The sequence below is a fragment of the Arachis ipaensis genome, chromosome B3 (assembly GCF_059453495.1).
Source record: "Arachis ipaensis isolate K30076 ecotype BB chromosome B3, ASM5945349v1, whole genome shotgun sequence".
NCBI lineage: Eukaryota > Viridiplantae > Streptophyta > Magnoliopsida > Fabales > Fabaceae > Arachis > Arachis ipaensis.
The window spans coordinates 1354613-1361313 of record NC_142438.1 but is presented as its reverse complement, the minus strand read 5'-3'; the positions used below and the strand labels follow the sequence as shown (position 1 = coordinate 1361313).

At 28.8% G+C, this 6701-nt stretch overlaps 1 long non-coding RNA gene across 1 annotated transcript; it reads right to left on the bottom strand.

Moving 5' to 3' along the window:
• Positions 1-4340: 4340 nt before the first annotated feature.
• LOC107629398 (uncharacterized) lies at positions 4341-5765 on the bottom strand. The gene is made up of 3 exons (XR_015907029.1): positions 5704-5765; positions 4926-5222; positions 4341-4838 (listed from the first exon to the last, which is right to left on the bottom strand). It is a non-coding gene; the product is annotated as an uncharacterized LOC107629398 (long non-coding RNA).
• Positions 5766-6701: the final 936 nt, after the last annotated feature.

Genomic DNA, 6701 nt, shown 5'->3' with positions numbered 1-6701 from the left:
AATATGATTATGCAAAACTATCAAATTTAATTTCCCTTCGTTTTCGTACTGATTTCTATCTGCAATGACTACAAAGACATCATTTTATCATTACTTACTGATCTCCGCTAGAAAGATAATGAAAAATCTTGACAATATGTACAATGAATTTTGAATTTGGCACAATACAAAGAAAAAAAAAACAAACCCAAACAGTTATTTCAAAAATTTAATTATCTCAACCCCAATTTACCAAAGAAATTTATTCAAACATCCTCTTCTCCCCAAATCATCTATTACCCCATTCTCATCAATCATCTCACCTCTCCGGCGTTAGAAGCTCCTTCATTGGCCATTAAACAATCATCTATGTAATTATTAAAATAATCATCTGGCTATCTAGTGAAATGACCATCCAACATTTGTTAATTGTATATGCTTAAATTGAATCGAATAAAATAACCGTCCAATTAAAAATTAAAATAACCATCTACGTACTTCGTAAATTGAACATCCAGCACATTTACAGGGTAAAAAGAGTCGACAATGACGCATGGAAGCAGGGGAGGAGATTCAACGGTGAAGGAACAAGAGGTGCAAATCATTCCTTTGATGTGTATCTGGCATACCTGAGCATTTTTCTCATTGGATTCGTCTCTGTATAAGATGGCTTCAAAACCAGCATCTTCAACGGCCTCCCGAATGGTCTCATCGTTAACGAAAGTTGGGTAGAAGAGGACCTGAGCACAGTTGTTAAGAACATCTACATTGCAAAAGGTGGCCGGAACTCAAGCCTCCATCATTGCATACGCAAGCTAATGCCAGAAAGTTGTTAGCCATTGCGGCATGTGAACAATAACTAACGTAACAACAACAATATCGACCAGAGATGGAAGAGGAGGAGGAGTCGAATCGGTGGGAGTAAGGGCAGCGCTGATGAGGTGCGATACAACAGCAACAATTGACGCAGACTGCGCCACGGTGCTACTCAGGCGATCGCGGTGCGCACGGCGGCGTCAGGCAGAGCTATGGACGACTGTGGCTGTTGTCGGTGGCGGCGCGACACCCATGAGACTAATATACTTTTTGAATTGAATTTGAGTCATGCTTAGTACTAGATTTAACTGGGCATGAAAAGTTGAAAACATAATTTATAAATAAAATACTCATTTTAAAGTGAAATTAATAAAAAATATTATATTTTTATATTATAATTGATATTTTTATAATATATAATGTTATTTTTATTTTAAAATAATTTTTATATAAATATTATATAATTATTAAATATAATCTTTAAAAATAAGATTTTATAAATTTATTATATAAAATTTACAAAAATTATATATATTGAATTGACCTAATATAAATAGTTGTCTTTAAATTGTCACCAAAAAACACTTGTTGTTTTTATATTAAGTTAGACTAAAATTTGAATATTTAAAATAAATCTAACAAAATATTAATATTTTATTACAATACATTCATCACTGTTGCAAATTACAATAATCTACACAGTATTTTGTTTCCATATCTAAGGTCCATCAAACCATTAAAAAAAAATCCTTAACCCAATATTTTCCAATCGGCTCCCAAACAATTAGGCAACCGACTTCCCACTATCGACAATGGCTTGATGCGTTTAGGAAAACACAAAGGTAATTTACAACATGGTGCTTTTGGATAAGGGTATCACAGGTTGAAGGTTTTCTTTGCACTCCCTTTTTATGGAGTATATTGCAGATTTCTGGTAATCAATCATGTCCATTACAATATTTTAATATAGATCTGAACGCCTATAAATAATGGAATAGCAGATTTCCAATAAAGTGGTTTGGTACATCTGAAAACTTTCCTATTAATTAATGCATATGAAAATTATTTGGTTATAAATTTCTGAAAAAATATTATTTATTTGTAATGAGAACTTTTTCTTTTTAATATTGTATTACTAGAAGTGAAATCCTTCATCATGAACCAAACTATGTGTTGAGCACAACTATGGCCATTTACAAAACGTCAGTGACGTTTTGTGTTTCTTCAATTAAAATAATATTTTTTATTACAAAACGTCAGCGACGTTTTGTTCTTTCATGATTAAAAAATTTTTTTTATCGCAAAACGTCAACGACGTTTTGTGTTACTACCACAACCGTGTAGAACACCAAAATGATCAAATATTTTTGTATTTCACATTAAAATTATTCATATATAAAAATTTTAGCCTTGTAATGATGATGTGTCAACTTTAATTTCAAGTTCAACATACAGGATGGATATTTTTTAATAATTATTTTGAGTTATATTTTATTCTTAATAACAAAAATTCATATTTATATATTATGACTATATAATATGAATAGATCGAATCACAAGATATCCCAAAATAAATACATATAAGTGGCTAATTTTAAAAATGAATTATCTATTATATATAAATATCGATCAAATTATATATATTTGTATCATGTTTATAAAATTTTTAAGAAAGATATTTCTTTTACAAATAAATAATATTTGCACTTATTTTAACAGAAAGATTTAGTTTGATAATTTTTTTGAAGAGGTATTTATATTTTTTAAAGATACAAATGTTTTTTAAAGCATCTAAAATAGAATTTTTAAAGATGATTTGTGTTGATCAAAATTAAAAAAATTTAATATAATCTCATAATTAATTAATATCCAAATTTAATTTTTATATTAATATTAATTATAATATTTTTTAAAAATTATTTTATCAAATACACTTATTATTGTTTGTATTGATTAAAATTTATTTTTAATTTAATTTATTAAACATAAATAATACAACTTTAATTTTAAAAACTAATTTTTATAAGCTCTTTTTGAGAAATAAAAATTTTACAAAACCGAACAAAAATATAGAAAATAGAATTGAGATTATTTTCCATGCGCATATGACACTACAAGCAGGGATAAAAGCATGAATGTTTAAACTTGTTTTTTTTATATGAATTAGTCAACGAATTATAATTTAATTTTGGTCGTAACAAATTTATCAAAAAAGCATGAATGTGATATAATCAAGATTTGATTCTGATTTAATTTCTTATTTCTTTTTCGAATTGCAATTTTGTTATATTCTCTATTTTTGTATGTCTGATGTTCTGTAGTTATGTTAAAAAAAGGAGATTTATTTTCTTTTAGGTGGTGAGTGATTGAAATTTAAATTATATATTTTTTATTTATAATTTTGTTTACTTCATGTGTCATTAATAATCTTATGAATTTGTGTTAATTTAATTAGACGTCACCTTCATACAAAACGAAAAAAGCTCTTGCCATGTAACATGTAAAAGTATTTTAATATTCTATATGATTAGTGCATATAAAATGAGGCTTCTACCTACTAAACCTTTGACGAAAGTTCTGTGGAAGTCATTGTAATAGGTGACACAGTTTTTTAATTATGTTCTTTAGATTTTTTCTTTTAGAAAAACATTTTTTCCTTTTATTCATCTAAAAAATTATCTTCATATTTAATAAAAATATTTATTATTTATTATTTATTTTTAAATTTTATTTTATTTTAATCATAAAACAGACGTTTACCTTAAGATTTGATTTATTAATCATTTTAAAAAATTGGTGAATAATAATAATACTCTCGTTACGTTTTTGTTGAGTAACCATCAACAAAAAAATATTGGAATAATCTCCTTGAATAAACTAAAGGAGGACCATCTGCACATCTCTCTTGTATCGTATATGCAAAGAATTTTTTTATTGATCCTTCTTCATGACCTCTTTCGAAGTTAACATTCTGTTTGTTTAGGGATATATCTTCTTTTTCGCGATCTTCATCATACGAAAACAATAAAGGATATTGTAATCTCAAGTACGCTGGATTAAACTGGTTTATTCGCTTGAATTTCAATCAATATCTCTAAGTCTTATCAATTTGATGCTGTTGCTGCTTAGTGATGCTGTTGCTGCTTGAGTGATGTTGTCTGCTCTGTTTGGCTGTTTTAAAAGTCCTATCCCAGACACTTTGCTTTGCTTATAGTATACCTAAAATCGGATTCATATCTACACTTTTAAAGAACGCCTGATTTCTCAATTTTCATATTGTGAAGGTTATCTAACTAACAAAAAAAAGTTTTACTTAAGAGGTTTAGTTTAAGTACATCCAAAAAATAAAAAAGTGATTGGTGGAAAGGTAGCTCTCCTTACCAAGTAAAAGTTGAAAGTTTTGACAACTAAAAATGACCCACAAAAGAAATATGATATATTCTCTTCAGTATAAAAGGATTCAAAACTTTTGGCCCATCACTATTTCACTATAAAGAATGAATTGATTTGGAATAAAGATGTGGGCTAACACTAAAAAGTAGATATAAGCAAAAAGGCTACCCAAGAGTTTGATTGAGAATTAGGATTAAATCCTGAGTGTCAAGCAGAGATCCAACTTTCCTAACAAGACTAAAAAAAACAACAATGCTCAAGGCATTAAATCCTGAGTGTCAAGCAGAGATCCAATTTTCCTAACAAGACACTAAAAAAAACAACAATGCTCAAGGCATTAAATCCTGAGTGTCAAGCAGAGATCCAACTTTCCTAACAATGCTCAAGGACTTAAATCCCGAGTGTCAGCCTCGATATGAGGGGACACAGCTAACGAAAGTTGAGTTGGAGTAATCAAACAGAAATAATGGCTGACAAATCGAGATCCTCTGAGGAGTAGGATGCACGGACGAGCAATCTTGCAAACATCGAAAATTTCCTCCAAAATTGGAGGGCAATCCTGCTGGTTAACCGCAAGGAATGGAATTACGTAGTGCAGCAGCTCCTTAGTCTGAGTAATGAATGCCTTATCAACATCATCAATATCACCTCTGAAAAAAACAAAATAAAATTATTACTAAAAATACATAAATATTGATGGACGAGATAATACATGAATAAACTATAACAATACATACTTAATTAGCAGCAGATACAAATTGCTTGAGGTCAGTAATTCCCCCAATGATGGATCCTTCAGCAGCTCAGCCATGTGGGGCTCCTCAATGCCCGACAGATCAAATGTATCCTTCCAACTTTCTTTGTCATGTTCTTCTTTTTTGGGAGATTCAAGATGGAATCCACGCTCTCTGTTTTTTTTCATTCTCGGAAGATGATGTGCTGTTACCACTGGGAGGGGAGCTCCCAGTAGGTGACTTCTCGGCAGCACCTAATCCGAGCACGTCTACCAAGACGTATTCACTTTCACTTGTCATCTAGGAGAAAAAACACAAAATTAGATCATAAAAAATAGGGATGAGATTCGCAGATTAGAAAATCAAGATAAACAGAAATCATAACATAAACACAAATAGGAGACGAGAGATCGAGAGAAAAATCGAAAAAAAAAAACAAATCACAAACAAGAAAACAAAAATAGAGATGAGATCCGCAGATTAGAAAACCAAAATAGACTGAAATCATAACATAAACACAAATAGGAGACGAGAGATCGAGAGAAAAATCGAAAAAAAAAACAAATCACAAACAAGAAAACAAAAATAGAGATGAGATCCGCAGATTAGAAAACCAAAATAAACTGAAATCATAACATAAACACAAATAGGAGACGAGAGATCGAGAGAAAAATCGAAAAAAAAAAAAAAACAAATCACAAACAAGAAAACAAAAATAGAGATGAGATCCGCAGATTAAAAAACCAGAAGAAAAAGAAAGAAATCAAATCATAAACTCAACTCCGAATTCGAGAGGAGAAAACCGCTAATACGACTGAGAAGTTGGAAATTGACAACTCCCTTGAATGATAAAGCACTAAAATCTCTTTAAATATGCATCTTTCGATTTTTACTAAATTTTTAATTAAATTATTATAATTATTTTTAATTAGACTTTTATATTTTTTTAATTTTATAATTGATTTTTTTTTATGTCAAAAATATTAAAATTAATAAAATATTTTTTTAAAATACATACCTTTAAAAATATAATTATATTTTTAATTATAAATATTTTTAATTTATAAAAAAATATTCAATTAACTATAATATTTATTTATACTAAAAAAAATTAATTATAAAATTAAAAATAATATAAAAATATAATTAAAAATATATATATATATCTAATTATAAATTTAATAAAATTATAAAAATCAACCAAATAATTAAACCGAAAATAAATTTTACCATTCACCCTAGAATATAAAGGGAGTCCTTATTCCCACTAAAAACCATTTGGAGAATTTCGAAAGAGTATAGAAGGGATGAACTGACCACAATTCGCATACAATTTGCGTTGTAAATTCACTAAATGGTAAGTAATTATTAAGGTATTTTTTAGTTATTAAATATATATTAATAAAAAATTATTTTAAATTGTAATTTTGTTTTAAAATTCAAATTAAATCATTGAATATTATTGGCATCCAAAAACCAATTTACTACACCTTATCGCAGATTACGTTGATAACTTAAATACTCATAAATAGCTACACTTTGTAGCGGTTTATGATCATATGGGCTCGAAGCCTATTCCGCTACACCCTCTAGCGGATTATGAAGACAGTGGAAATAAAGAAGATGCCTATATATACTCAGCAAGTTGTGTAGAGTGTCATTTTCATTCATTCATAACTTGAGGAATGGATAGTGAAGAGAGCTTTTTGGTGTTAGTGCACTCTTCTGGAAAAATAAAAAAGAGTAAGAGGTACGGTATGAAGTTTACAGATAGAGAAC